The sequence below is a fragment of the Sus scrofa genome, chromosome 2, assembly GCF_054392235.1.
Source record: "Sus scrofa isolate SSC_HxYL_T2T_F1_AM1 chromosome 2, Sscrofa_HxYL_maternal_Yorkshire_Landrace_v2.0, whole genome shotgun sequence".
NCBI lineage: Eukaryota > Metazoa > Chordata > Mammalia > Artiodactyla > Suidae > Sus > Sus scrofa.
Genome location: NC_139384.1, coordinates 135,612,956 through 135,629,264, shown reverse-complemented (window position 1 = coordinate 135,629,264; position 16,309 = coordinate 135,612,956). Strand labels below are relative to the sequence as shown.

At 36.4% G+C, this 16,309-nt stretch overlaps 1 protein-coding gene and 1 long non-coding RNA gene across 27 annotated transcripts in view; one reads left to right on the top strand and one right to left on the bottom strand.

The window, feature by feature from the left end:
* LOC100524732 (protein FAM170A) overlaps positions 1 to 16,309 on the bottom strand; it is a 689,565-nt gene that overhangs the window by 51,797 nt on the left and 621,459 nt on the right. The gene's annotated exons all lie outside the window — the stretch shown is intronic.
* The window catches only part of LOC102160311 (uncharacterized), a 462,347-nt gene that overhangs the window by 409,018 nt on the left and 37,020 nt on the right, over positions 1 to 16,309 (top strand). Inside the window, exon 8 of one of the 2 annotated variants that reach the window (XR_014838661.1) lies at positions 1,705 to 5,035. The exons of the other annotated variant lie outside the window; for it this stretch is intronic. This is a non-coding gene — a long non-coding RNA (uncharacterized LOC102160311). Of the gene's footprint in view, positions 1 to 1,704; positions 5,036 to 16,309 lie in introns of those variants that run through there. 2 annotated transcript variants of the gene reach the window in all.

The window sequence follows — 16,309 nt, the reverse complement described above, 5'->3', positions numbered from 1 at the left end:
TTTGATCCCTGGCCTTGCTCAGTGGGTGAGGGATCCATGGTGGCCTATAGCTGCTGTGTAGGTTGAAGACATGGCTCCAATCTGATGTTGCTGTGGCCGCGGTATAGGCCAGAAGCTGCAGTTCTGATTCAACCCCTAGCTCAGGAACTTCCACATGCTGCAGGTGCCGCCATAAAAAGAAAGAAAAATGAAGAAGTGATAATGATGATATGATTTTTTAGTTGACGGTAACATTTTTGGAATTTCTACTGCTCTTACTTTTGAGAATATAAGCAATACAAGTATTAAGTTAGGAACATTCCAAAAAGACCTTATATTTGTCTCAGTTTTTATGTTACCCAATCTAGATGTTTAGATATTACCCAATCTAGATGTTTAGATGTTTATCTAAAACACAGACACAATGTCTAGAATTCTTATTTTTCATTATATGTTACGTGCTCACTATATCGATACTTTTTTTTTTTTTTTTTTTTGCTTTTTAGGGCCACACCTGCAGCATATGGAAATCCCAGGCTAGAGGTCTCATTGGAGCTGCAGCTTCTGGCCTATGCCACAGCCACAGCAACCCAGGATCCAAGCTGTGTCTGTGATTATACCACAGCTCACGGCAATGCCAGATTCCCGACCCACTGAGCAAGACCAGGGATTGAACCTGCATCCTCATGGATACTAGTTGGATTCCTTTCTGCTGTGCCACAATGGGAACACCAACAAATCGAAAGTTCTTGATAAATGGCTTCTGAAAGATAGGAGGAAGGAAATAAAGAGAGGATGAAATGATTTGATATCAATCCAATGTATTTAATGCAAGTAAAAAAAACTTTATAAATAAGAGTTAACTCTAAGATTTTACATGAATTCTAAATAGCTTACACTGCAATTATCATAGATTAAGCTAGGCAGGTAATTAACACACATTATCTATATTAATACTATGTTGACAAAGCAGAACATTAGAAAAATGTGTTCACCACATATACCACTCCAGTCATAGCATTATTTGATGGCTACATTTTGCATAAAAAATGTGAAACTAGATTTTCACATGAGATTTAAAATTAAGTATAATGGGGTTCACTGCACTCATAATAATCTGAAAAAAAGTATTTATAAAATATCTCTCTCAAATTCATTATATAAGTTAATAACAGTTCCTGTCAATGTATCCTTACAGGTAGGTTGATTCAAATGACAATGTTCATCCTACAGTTATTTGATACCTTGATATGAAATATTATTTGAAAACCTAGTATGTAAAGTAGCTATGATGATTTGGGAACCCAAAATTTGGTTAGGAAAAAATAAGACTGGGGCCAAGTTTGACACTCATAGTTGTATACAAGCTTCTTCGTAATTCTCAAGAGGGGATTCAACACACAGCTGAATAAAATGACCAGATGGAAGGATTAGCAAAGTTATTCTCATTAAGTAACAACTTCAAATAAGTGTGAAGACTCCTTGGGATTCCTTTCCTGATGCCATACTCATTCCATGAAGTTATTTCTATTGGTCTGTTTGTATTTTAGATTTAAAGATGGTCAAGCATAACCAGGTTAATTCTATAAAACAGAGCACCTATGGTACTTCAAATAGGACAGTAAAACATAAAAAATAGAGATGGAGTGAAATTTTTCTATTTTATTAATTTCCTATTGATATAAGGCTGAATTAACTAATTAATTAATTAATTTTGCTTTTTAGGGCCACAGTCGCAGCACAGGGAAGTTCCCAGGCCAGGGGTCAAATTGGAGCTGCAGCAGCTTACCTGCACCACAGCCACAGCCATACCAGATCTTCTCCAGAGTCACAGCAACTCAGGATCCGAGCCACATCTGCAACCTACAGCACAGCTCACAGCAATGCCAGATCCTTAACCCACTGATCAAGTCCAGGGATCAAACCCACAGTCTCATGGATATTAACCAGGTTCATTACCACTGAGCCACACGGGGAATTCCCTGAATTTATTTTTTAAGTAAATAGCAGAGAGGGATACTTTTTATCCACAGATTTATGGGACTCTCTTGATGAAAATGTAAAAAAGGGCTAAGAGATCAATTTCAAAAGTGAAAAATATGGGTCAGTTAAAGCATTCTCCAAATGCTGTTTTCTTTCTCAAAGTTATTTCATCTGAGGGATACTGAAACTATTGGAAAAACTTCTATAAAAGGGTGGAATAGTGTACACTTGGGAAATAGTTCTATTTGTAAGTCGAAAAATCGAATCAATATTTAACCAACCCATCTATTTTTAATTATCTAAAAACATCGCCCAGGAGCTTTTAAATAGTGAGTACTTTTAGCAACTTAACAATAAGCATTGCCAAACAGACAATATCAAAGTAAAAAGAACCATAAATTGGTAAACTCTAAATATTGCTGTTATTGAAAAGTTAATCTAAGATAATTAAGATAATTTTCTGATTTGAGTTAGATTTAAACATACAAGCCTCTAGTTCAAGATGGTGACATAGGATGATCCTGAATTCACTTCTTCCCATGGACACATTGAATCGACAACTATATATGAAAAATTTTCCTCTGAAAAAAACTGTAAAAAACTAGATGAGTGACTCCTACATATTGGGGAAATGAGAAAAAAAATCCACATCAAAATAGGTAGCAGAGGCTGCGACACAGTTTCATGTAAGACCCAACCCTGTCACTGCAACCTACAATCTAGAGGGAACACAAAACCTGGAGGCTCTTATTAAGTAGTGAAAGATTTGAACCCTGCATCAAGAATCCCATCTTCTAAGACCTGCACCTGAGAGCTAAGTCCAGAAACATTTATCTTTAAAAGCCTAGACACTCACATCCATGAGACACACAAGGCTGTAGCACACTGAGAATTGGTTCATAAGGGGCTTGTACTTTTGGGCTCACCTCTCTCAGGGCAAGCATAAAGGCTGCTTATTACTTGACTTTTTTTAAATTTTTTTTTTAGATTTTAATTTCTTTATATATTTTTTTCTACTGCACAGCATGGTGACCCAGTTGCGCATATATGTATACATTCTTTTTTTCTCACATTACGTGTTCCATCATAATTGACTAGACAGAGTTCCCAGTGCTACACGGCAGGATCCCATTGCTAATCCATCGTGAAGGCAACATTCTGTATCTATTTACCCCAAGCTCCCAGTCCCTCCCACTCTGCTGAGGTACCACCTCATGCCAGTCAGGATGGCCATCATTAATAGGTCCACAAATAACAAATGCTGGAGGGAGTGTGAAGAAAAGGGAACCCTCTTGCACTGTTGGTGGGAATGTAAGCTGGTACAACCACTATGGAGAACAGTCTGGAGGTACCTTGGAAAATTATACATGGAACTACAATATGACCCAGCAATCCCACTCTTGGGCGTACATCTGGACAAAAGTTTCCTTAAAAAAGACACATGCACCTGCATGTTCATTGCAGCACTATTCACAATAGCCAAGACATGGAATCAACCCAAATGTCCACTGATAGATGATTGTATCAGGAAGATGTGGTATATATACACAATGGAATACTACATAAAAAAGAAGAAAATAATGCCATTTGCAGCAACATGGATGGAACTAGAGACTCTCATCCTGAGTGAAGTAAGTCAGAAAGAGAAAGACAAATACCATATGATATCACCTACATCTGGAATCTAATATATGGTACTTGCCTATCTTAAGCCATCAGCCTTAGGGTTGGTATGTAACTTAACAAACATCTAGGGACCTGCTGGGATACTCTTCAGGGATGAAGGCTGACAGGAACCATCTTCTCACTTTCCCTCTGCCTCATGCCAGTCAGTTGGCACTATCTCCATATGCCAGCTATATGTCCCAGAAAGGAGGTTCTAACCACCTCTAGTGATTTGATTTTTGTGCCTTCCATCCAGAGGACACCGCTAGATTGACTGGCTCTGGTGGCCAGTGGGGCTTATGATTTAGAGTCACACATGTCTGCTACCAGAGGATAAAAAGTTCTTACATGATTCCCACTTTCAGAGTTCAGAAATAGTCAACAGTCTAAAGAGTCCAGTCTTTATATGAAATAGGCCTATTAGCTTATCTTCACAGCTGTAGCCTGAAAGGCAGATTTCTGACTGAATATACATCTGAGAGCCAATCCTTTCCAGAGACCTTGGATAGTGGTAGGTCTATCGTCCTACTCTCCCTCGCCACTCGCCAGAGCACAAGTGTCTCCCAGAGGAGAGCTTTCACAAGCATCTGGTGACCCAGTATCTATGGCTGCTACCCAGGGGATACCCCTTGATCACCTGGCTGTAAAGGTCAAAGGATCTTGTGTTCCTGGGACCCAAGTATTATAGCAGTCAGAGATATTGTTCATGATTGGTTAATACCTGAGGACGCTGCACAGATAGAAGGCTGAAACACACCCTCAGGCATTCTGTGAAAGTGGCCTACTTGCTTGTCTAGGTGCTTTGGCCAAAATGGGAGACTTCTGGTTTGGTATACATCTGTGGCCTATGAAGCTATTATCCAGGAATAAAGGCCAATGGATGTGATTTTTGTGTTCTCCCCCTACTGTGCTCCAGCTCACTATTACCATCTTGAAAGGAGTGTTTACCCTTTTTCTGATGCTCTAATTTTTGTGGCTTCTTCCAGGCAACACCACTACATAGCTGGGCTCTGGTGGCGAGTAAGTTTATGCTTGTGGTCCCATGGTACTGTATTATTTTTATACACTGAAAGTTGTTGCATGAGGATCAGGCTTCCAATCAGCCTCAAACTAGGTGCTGACTAATAGCCTCCCCTTTGGGACACTTATAGGTGTTAGCACACTTAACTACCAGGAGCCAGGAAAATAAAATGGGGTACTTGAACAATCACAAAGATTGGAGAAACAACCAAGAACTAGTGCAGAGTTGAACAATACGTATCTTTTACAAGGTCTTTCCTTCAAAAAACAGGGGAACTTATTTGTTCTAACTAATGCACAGAAGCCAACAGAGAGAGGAAAGGAAAATGAATACACAGAGGAATTTCATCCAAATGAAGAAGAAAATAAAACCTCAGAAAAAAGAAAATCTTAATAAAATGGAGATAAATGATACCCCTAATAAAGAGTTAAAAATGATGGCCTTAAAGGTGCTTACCAAACTCAGGAGAAGGATGGATGAGGACATTCGAAGCTTCAAAAAGAGAAAAAATATATAAAAGAATATAAAAAATAAATCAGACTTTAAAAATATAACAAGCGAACTGAAAAATACACTAGAAGGGTTCAACAGCATATTAGGTGGAGCAGAAAAAAAGGAGTGGTGGAATTAAAGATGGAGCAGTAAAACTCACCCAATCAGAACAGTAATAAAAAAAAATTTAAAAGAAAGTGAATAGCTTAAATGACTTATGAGACAGCATTAAGTGGATCAACAAATCATGGTATAAAACTTCCTTAAAAAGGAAAAGGAAAAATACTCCATATTCAGGAAGCTCAAAAAGTTATGAGAAATCCAAAGAGAACCCACCAAGACACATTATAATTAAAATGTCAAAAGTGAAAGAGAAGGACAGAGTCTTACAAACCATCAAGAGAAATAAGAAAACTTGTTATGGACAAGTGAACCTCCATAAGATTATTGACATATTTTTCAGCAGAAACTTTCACCCTTTTAAGTGTATTCTTCATCCTACTCTATATTGCCATTTGGATATCATTAGAAGATTAAATCTGCGGAGAAGAGGAAAGTTGGGATTTAGCCTTCTGGCGCCTTTCTTAAACCATGGCATCTCCCTCCTAATAACTCTGGGTCTTACTGAATTATTATAATTTAATCCATTTCCTCCTGTAGTCTAAGGGGAGTAGATATTTCCTGATGATGCTAAACCAAGGGAATGTTACCATTCCTTATTGGTTTTCCTTAACCATATTTGTACTTTGTAAGCCACCCCTATATTTATTCCCCTTCACTTATCCATTTTGAATACATCAATGGGTAATTTTTATATCATACTATTTTCTAACTGAGTATTGAGAGAAAAAATAATCATACTATAGCAAAGAAAGATAAAAGATGAAAAATGTGAGGGAACTATGATATATGGATATAAAATGTGTCAAATATGAATCTTATCAAAGTGCCAGAAGGAAATAATAGAGTGACAACGGAAAACCATATTAGAGAAGAACTTAGCTGAGAATTGTTCAGAACCAATGAAAGATATAAATACATACATTCCAGAGACAAAAGAACTGATATGGTCCCAATGTTTTTGTCCCCCAAAATTCATATGTTGAAATATAACTCCTAAGGGTGATAGTACTAGGACTAGGGTCACTGGGAGATAATTAGGTCATGGGGGCAGAACTCTCATGAATGAGATTAGTGCCCTTATAAGAAAGGTTTGAGAGAGAGTTTCCTTGCTCTTCTGCCATATAAAGCTACAGTGAAAAGAAAAGAAATGAGTTGATTCTAAGCCACCTAGGTTTTATTATTTTTGTTATAGTAGAACAATCAGACTAAGAAAATCTGAAGAGGATAAATATAAACATTTTCACAAAAAATCAAACTATAAAAGACAAAATTATAATCTTAGCAGTACCCAAATAGTAAAAAGATTATCTTCCTTCAAAAAGCAACATTCAGACTCAGAACTGACTTCTCAGCAGCAAAAGCTGGACCCAGAAGAAGGAGAAATGAATGATCTTTTCTTCTGTGCTGAAATAAATCACCAAACAATAAATTATTTTTATTTTATTTTATTTTACTTTTTAGGGCTGCACCTGCAGCATATGGAGGTTCCCAGGCTAGGGGTCAAATCAGAGCTGTAGCTGCTGGCCTATGCAAAAGCCACAGCAATGTGGAATATAAGCCATGACCTACACCACAGCTTATGGGAACGCCAGATCCTTAACCCACTGAGTGGGGCCAGGGATCAAACCCACATCCTCATGGATACTAGTTGGGTTCGTTAACCACTGAGCCATGGCAGGAACTCCAAACACTAAATTAATTATTGGCAAAGATATATTTCAAGAATATGGCCAAGATAAAATTGTTTCAGAAAGCAAATTAAATTGTCTACACATTTTTAATGGCTGTTATTTTCATCGTTAACTAGAAGAATTAAGACGTAAGAAGGGCTGGGGGGCAGAATAAGTGGTAAAATGGTAGTAAAAATATTTAGGCATTAAATATTTGAAAATATATGAAAGTATTTTAGAAATAAAATTGAAAAAAACAATAAAAAGAAAAGAGGGGGATCCATATGGCAAAATAAGAATACCTTCAGCTAACTTCTCTCTATAAACATAGCAAAAATAAATCCACATGTGGAATAATTCTTAGGGAAAACTAACCAGAAACTGGCAAAGGAATTCCTATATAACCAAGGCTACAAGAAAGATACCCACATAATCAGAAGGGGAAAAAAAGCATCAGGTCATGGCCTGTGTCCCTGAGGGGTGATTAAGAGGAAAAAACAGACTGTAGGAGTGGGCACTACCCTGAAGAGTGAGCAGGTCAAGGCATAAACCAGGTGTCCCAGTGTGGGGTCCTACACAGAGGAGACAAGCCCCTTAACTGCTTGGAAAACCACTGAGACAGAAAGGCTGGAGACACTTAGACTCTACTAGGGAGGAGTGAGGAGGTGTTGCCTTGCTACCATACAAGGCAGAGAGAGGTCTTCCCTAGTGGCTGCAACCTTGCTACACTCCTCAATCTGAGCTGAGTGAATGCCCTACCTCCACTCACTCCATGCCACAGCTTTTCCCAGGGCAGCCAGAAAGTCAGGACCTGTGAATGGACTTGATCTAGGGACATAGACATGACCCAGGCACCTGGGGAGTGGTTCATTTATGGTCCAGGTGGCCAATACTGGCACTTATTAAAAGAGCACTTCAGAAGTAGGCCATATCTCTGATGGCAGCCCAGTTGCTTGAACTCCCTTGACTAACTTGACGCAATCAAGACAGCATCACAAGCCAACAAAGAAGAGCTAACCCTGGTTTTTCTCAAACTATTACAAAAAACTAAAGTAGGTGGAACATCTCCAATTTCATTCTACATGGCCATCACTATAAGGCAAAATTAAAAAAAGCAAAATTAAACAAATGGGATCTAATTAAACTTAATATCATTTGAATAGCAAAGGAAATCATTACCAAATTGAAAAGACAACCCATGAAATGGGAAAAAAAAATCTGCAAATGATGTAACCAACAAGACTAACTATGCAAAATACACAAGAAGCTTGTACAACTCAATATCAACAAACCAACAACCCTCCCAATCAAAAAGTGGGCAGAAGATCAAAATAGACATTTCTCCAAAGGAGGCATACAGATAGCCAAAAGATACATGAAAAGATATTCAGCATTGTTAATTACTAGAGAAATGCACATTAGAACCATAATGAAGTATATAATTTCACACTTGTCTAATGGTTATTATCAAAACTCTACAAATAGCAAACACTGGTGAGGATGTGGAGAAAAAGGAACCTTCATATATTGCTGGTAAGAATGTAAACTGGTCTAACACTATGGGAAAACAGTATAAGACTACCTCAAAACACTAAAAATAGGACTACTATGTGATTCAGCAATTTCACCCCTGGGTATATACCATAAAAAAACAGAAACACTCCTTTGGAAAGATATATACACTCTAGTGTTCACAGTTGCACTATTTACAATAACCAAAGACATGGAAGCAACCCAAGTGCCCATCAACAGACAATTGGATTAAGAAGAGGTTACACACACACACACACACACACGGAATATTACTTAGCTATAAAAAGAATGAAATACTGCCATTTACAATGAGGTAGATGAACTTGTGAAATAAGTTAGAGAAAGACAGATACTATATGATTTCACTTATATGTGGCATCTAAAAAATACTACTAATGAATGTATGTGTGATAAACAGACAAAGATGTAGAAAACAAACTTGTGGTTACTATAGGGGAGAGGGAAAGGAGGAAGGAAAAATTAGAAGAGATTAACATATGAAAAGTATATGTAAAACAGATAAGAAACAATGACATGCTGTATAGCACAGGGAATTATACCCATTATTTTATAATAACCTATCATGGAGTATAATCTGCAAAAATAGTGAATCACTGTGCTATACACCTGAAACTAATGCAATATTGTAAATTATCTATACTTCAGTAAAAGCTTTAAGAAAGGTAAAAAAAAGTTATGGCAATATTAAATTTAAGTCATAAAGTGATTGAAGAAGATAAAAATATTAATTAAACTTTGAGTTTGACAAAGTAAATATCTAGCTTATAATTTCTTGGGTAAGGAGTAAAGATTATAAAAGGTTTTTTCGCTTTGAAAATAGTATAGAGAAGAGTAAACAAAAGGTTAACATAATTTTTTCCTTGTTTTTGGCCATACCCATGGAATGTGGAAGTTCCCAGGCCAGGGATCAAACCCACACCACAGGAGCAACTCAAGCTGCTGCAGTGACAACACTGGATCCTTAAAGCACTGTGCTGCAAAAGAACTCCTAAAATAATTTCTTTATATCCAAAAATATAAGAAATCGGGGGGGGGGTAACATAGAACAAAATAGAACATGTAGGAACAGTAATTATGTAGAATACAAAATTTATATAGATTAATTTCTATAGGAAAAGACAACAGCTATAGTATTAGAACTTTAAATACTACAACTGTAAAAATTAAAAAAAATATATGCTTTTTCTAAGAGAAACTTGTGAAACATAAGGATGTAGGAAGTTTGGAAGAAATAATGATAGAAGAAACTATTCCATGTAGAAATACTGGAACTATTGTGGAGGATGTTTCTATCTCCATGCAGACAATGCAACTGCTGGAAAAGTATGAAATGAAATGGAGCCAGAGGTAAATCTGGTATCTTGGGAGGTATGACATGACAAGTACATTCAGAAGAAAGAGTGTTTCTGGCAGGACTTAGGAGATTGCAGCCTATCTGCAAACCAAGAGTGTAGGGGTAGGGTGGATAAGAAACTATTCTAATTCAGTGTTCTAGTCTTTCAAGCTGCAGTAACAGAATGTTATGAACTGGGTGGCTTACAATCAACAGATACTGACTTCTCACAGTACTGAAGGCTAGAAGTCCAAGATCAAGGTGCTAGCACAGCTGTTTGAGGGCCCTCTTCTGGACTGCAGACTTCTCATATGGCAGAAGGGAGGTTCTGGCTCTGTGGAGCCTCTCCTGTAAGGGCACTAATCTCATTCATGAGGGTTCTGCTTTCACCCCCTAATTATTTCCCAAAGACCCAATCCTTGGGGCACTAGGTTTTCAACATGTGAATTTAGGGAAGACACAAACATTTAGAGCATAGCACTCAGTTAACCAGAACTACTGAGACAGCTTCAAGTAGGTTATAGTGGATAGAAACTATATGGTAATTGATTTGGATTTAATATGAGGAAATTTATTACTTTCAAAATCTGACATGGAACAAAACTCTAGCATTAACGAGCTCCTCATTAATAGGGGTCTTATATAGGGTAATAATTAGGGTGAATGATGAAACATTTTGTATTTTGGCAGTTATGTGAGCAATCAGGTTGAGGATTGTTCACTCAGCTAGCTAACAAATTAGCTATACCTCTGCAGAGAGTATAAAACAGCACCAAGCCATCAGATGCCAGGCCATCAGGAGAAAGTGATTAAAGCATTTCTCAGAATTTCAGACTCTAAGTGTTTGGGGATAGAAGAATCTAAGATGTGATCTGTGTTAGGAATTGCAGATCAAATATGTTGTGACACTGTAGTAATGAATAAGAAAATGGGAAATGTGAGAAACTGGTGTGCATTTAGACAGTGACTGTTAAAAGTGAAATTTATGTATTACTGATTAAAGGCAAAGTAAACTGGGCATAAATTACAGAATATACAGAGTCATTACTAAAGCTATGTTATAGCATTTATATTTTATAATTATATTTCATGGAATACCAATACTACAATGTTGTATTAATATATTTTCAGCTGAAATAAGTCTCAGAAGTGATCTAAGATTTTAGGAAGAAGGTATGGCAATAATATATGTAAGTCACGAAGTGATTGAGGAACAAGATAAACATATTAATTAAGTTTGAGTTTCAGAAATTAAATATTTAGACTATAATGCCTTGGGTAAGGAGTAAAGATTATAAACAGATTGTTTCACTCTGAAAATAGTATCTTGTAGCATTTTCTTTTTACTGTTAAAGAAAATGGAGAGAGTAAACAACAAAGTTTTGATTGATGCAGAATTTACCTTGCTTATTTGACCTCATTTTTTATAGGGAAAAAAAAAAAAAACTTTTAAAGAGAGACAGTTTCTACCACCTGTTCAGCTTAGATAATTCTTTTTAAGAGGAAAATAAATCACAAATAAGCACAGAATATCTCCAGTAAAAAAGACGTTTCAAGTTGAGGGCAATACTCTAACCTGTAAATTCTTAGAAAAATGTTGACAAACCTTAGCTGTCATCTCAATTTCAATTTCTAACTTGTATGCTCAATCTTTGCCATCTTCTCCAAAGTATTCTTTCCTTAATATATGACCAAAAAGACGGACTATGGAGTTCTCATCGTGGCACAGCAGAAACAAATCCAACTAGGAACCATGAAGTTGTGGTTTCGATCCCTGGCCTCGCTCAGTGGGTTAAGGATCCTGCGTTGCCGTTGCCGTGAGCTGTAGTGTAGGTCACAGATGCGGCTTTGATCTGGTGTTGCTGTGGCTGTGGTGTAGGCCAGAGCTGTAACTCCCATTAGACTAAGAAAAAATAATCTGATAGAGAATATATATATATATGTTATATACACACAAATGTATTCTGTATGTAAGGATTTTATATATATATAAATATATATGAACTGAATCATTGTTCTCTATACCTGAAACTAATACAACATTGTAAATCAACTATACTTCAATTAAATTTTTTAAATTAACAACAGTGTAAAAGAATAAGCTACCATGACTATGAAACCAACTTGATTCTGCGACCCAGAGCTGTGAGAGCTGTTCTAAACCTTGAGTTTTGAATTTTAGTTCTACTGAACTCAGTCTTGGGAACAAGGTAATTTTTTATCTTAGAATTTCTAGCAACATTCGATCAATGATGCTCAGAGCCATTGATTAAAACACAATTGTTTTGGCTATGTTTGTAGAACCTTGAAAAATATGGAGTAAAAGATTTACAACTAAGTAACTTGTTCACCTAGCTAGTTTCTGGTGTATTATCCTACATTCCTTTGAGAACCCTCAGTTTCATTCACCTCAGAGACTACACAAATTCAAGGGAATTTGGCAGGTCTGTATATACCTTCCAAACTGAAAAAAAAAAAAGCACCAGAAATTATAGTTTTGTATTCAGTTTTGTTCACATTTTAATGTGGGTAGTCTGAGAAAACTATTCGTTCCTGTACTGCATTAAGAAATCACACGCAAGAATGAAAAAGCCTAAGCCTTTTAAGGGCTAAATTCTTAAGGACACCATTGATATTATAAATAAGTTCATTACTTAGGATTGTCCAGTAAGATTAAGTAAGATTATCCTCTCTGCATGTCAACACCATGGATGCTACCTGCCTGCAGGAGAAGATCATGAAGTTACGGTCCTTCTCACAGGATAAGCACTGCCTGGGTATTCAGGAGGGCACATGGATATTAACAACTTTATTATGTTCACAAAATATATAGTCAGTGACTGTTCTTTCTGTAGGTGTGAAGGCTAAAATAAAAGAACACTGTTTGATGAGAGTTCAAATAAGTGAGGGAAATACATGATTTAAAGGTGTCTAGCTGATCACATGGGGAAAAAATCTTCATATGTATCCTTTTTTTAGTGTAAAAGGTTTTGTAAACATCTCCTATGTAATTCCTTTACTTTCCTTTACTATTACAAATGGGAATGAGAAAAGTATTTGGAGAAGATAATAACATTTATGTAATTATAAGCAGAAGAGAAGAAAAATGATAATAAAGAATATTTGGAAATTACTCTGTCGTAAGAGGTTAAAAGCATACATTTTAACAAGATCGACCTTTTACATTAAGGTAATAAAATGTCACCCAAATTAAAATGATACAAAGGGCAGCAAGAACGTCCCTTCTATCCAAATAAAATTGTTCTTCTGCTAGATTGCTCTGCTTCATTAACTTCAAGTGTTAGTATTCCTTTCCTTTCTTATATCTTTCTCATAACTTTTATTACACATTTTACTCAGGACAGACAACTAACCTAACCTTCACAAGATTTTTGCAATGACACTTATAAAGTAGTGGTTGGACATATGGATTGATAAAAATAGGTGGCAGAAAAAATAAAAATTAATTCATAGCAACCAAATTCACTTACTGGCTATTTTATCCAGGGCCTTGAGACTGGGATAATCATGATAAAGTTACCCTGTCATGGGTAGCCACTCTTAGAACTGTGAGAACTTCATTATGCTGCCTTAGACAGAAATACATGCTGTCTGCTCATTAGCCAAATAAATAGGACAGGTGAGTTTTCTTGGACTGTTTAAGAAAACATAGTATTCAGGATGTAATACAAGAACTATTGACTTAAATATAACTTATTCACCAATACTCTAAAAAATATGAAGTTTTACTTGGCTGGTTTTATAATAATATGAAAAAACAATTGAATTATCTTTTTATGTATTGTGTATAAGGATTTTAGACATGTATGTGTAATTAAACAGAGTCAATCCTAATTTTTCTCACAGATACTTTGGTTGATTGTGGCTATCTATATCTGCTATTATAAAACTAAATGTATTTCAGAGACCATTACATAACAGCTTTCATAAAACTAAATGTATTTCAAAAACCATTACATAATAAATTTTCCTGATGGAACACTGATTCTGACAAGTTCTTGATGCATATTCCCCAAACACTATTTTTCAACTTCTCCTGACACTATCATTTTTATAAAATGACTCACCTAACCTCACTATCCAGAACTCAGACTTACATGAATTCACCAGTCTAAAATCTAAACTATGTCATCACTCCATTATATTGCAACTTAGACCTTCCATATCCCTCACATCATGTTTGTCTAGTGAATATTAAGTATGTAAGATATTAATTGACATAACTGTCTGCCATTTGTCTTGTCTAAGAGCTGTAAGCTACATCAAGAACTATGTATGTTGCTAATTTACCATATCTCCAGGGCCAAGGACAGGGCCAGTCATATACAAGGCAGTTTCTAAGTAGCCATAGGTTGAATGCATGGATATCAGTTAACTTCTCTATGATTTATCAAATCCATATTTAATGAAATCTAAAAATAAAACTCTTGCCCTTATTCTTTAAGAAAGGATAATAACATTCATATAATAACTACCCTTTTTCATTTAATCATTATTTTGTCCATCTGTTCATCTAACAGTTACTCATTTTACACATTATTTGCCAAACGGTGGGTATACAACAGTGGGCAAAACAGACTGTCTTGGCTCTCAAGAGTATTACAGCCAATGTGAACCAACCCTAATCAAGTATTTGCATAAATATCCTTTCCCAGGGCACAATGGTGTGCAGAGTAGGCTTTGCCTTTTCAGAAAGACCTTGCTACTCTGTGCTTCCAAGTTAGAGTGGCTTGTGACTGAAAGAGAAATAGACTCTTGCACATAAAGTAATTGGGCTGAGGTACAGGTCTTCCATGAAGTGCTGGAAATGCTGTCTACCCAGCACTTGGAAGCCCCAATCCTGTGGGAAACTGAGTTCAAATAAACCCACTCCAAAGAGAAAGTACCTTTTTACAAAGTAGATTCTAGCCAGACAAACCCAGTAAATCACTAGGGTTGATCATTAAACAACCCTGCTCTTCTTCAGGCAGAAATAGAGGAATAACAAAAACGATAAGGTAGGGAAAAGAACGGACAGCTGAAGACATGAAAGAAGGCTGTAAAAGCTGGAGCAGAGATCATGGGAGAGTTTTAGTTAATTGTTTCATATGTAAAGTCGGGTTTATGTTTAATCATAGTCTACTCATTTAGTAGTTTTATTATAAAGATTTATTATTTACTGCAAGATTTGGCACAGTACCCGAGGCGGACATTTGAAATAGGATGTTTTTTTCATGCTGTTATTTTTGCGTTTTTTTTTTTTTTTTTGGTTTGTTTGGTTGCCTCATGTAGTTAAAAAAAACACACTGCCACATGGGAATTTTATTAGAGATCAGAGTTCAGTATTTCATGCAGTATATAACTTTGTTCATGTTTTCCCTAAACCAGCAACAGTATTTGACCCAGCTCACACCTGCTGGTTTTCATAAGAGCTTATTGTCACCATTTTTGCTACCTGTCTGGATCTATTTTTTATTTTTATTTTTTTTTTGGTAGAATAGTCCTCACATTCTTGGATTTAGGTTTTTAAGCAAACTTATGTGCTATAAATATCCTTTAGTCGTAGTTTTTGCTATGGCTTTGCTGCTGACTGATTACTTCTCTCCCTCCCTGGACATACCCTGAGGCTTTCTTTCCTAGCATTTAGTTTCAATCTCTAATGCTCAACTTCCTCAGCTATTCATACTACTTCTGTATAACTAGGATGACACATTCATTTCATTCTGAGTACTGAACTTTATGGATTAGGAAGGAATGCCTGAAGTACTCGGGGAAATCAACATTTATCTTTGTTGGAAGCTACAGTGGGACTGGCAGCAAAACACATTGATACTCATTGTTACATTAGCCATATATAATGGACAGAGTGATGGATGAAAAACAGTTTGTATTGGGTAAATTCCATCACATGTGTAGAAGAAATAACATGCACTTTGGCGTTAGACCTAGACGTCTGCTTCACAGAATGGTGGATGGAGAAATTCTTAAAAACTTTTAGTCTGAGGAACCCTAAAAAACATTGTATTACACAGAAAAATCTTAGAAGCATCATGCAGCTAAATAAGAGAATGGAAGCTCCTTGGGAAGACAGAAATCTGTTTGGTAGATGAATAAAGCATTTTGTAATGCTTTTGCACAGTGGGAATTAGCTAATTCAGAAGAGGTGGTGAGGAGACTCAGTATCACTTGTTAGGATAACATTCAAATAGGAAGACACTATTTCAAGTCCATGGTCTGAAAGAATAATACAAATTCAAGATTTTACCCAGTATCAAGTCTTTTTTTTTTTTTTTTTTTTTTGTCTTTTTGCCATTTCTTGGGCCGCTTCTGCTACATATGGAGGCTTCCAGGCTAGGAGTCTAATTGGAGCTGTAGCCACCGGCCTATGCCAGAGCCACAGCAACTAAGGATCTGAGCTGCATCTGCAACTCTACACCACAGCTCACAGCCACGCCAGATCCTTAATTCAACGAGCAAGGCCAGGGATTG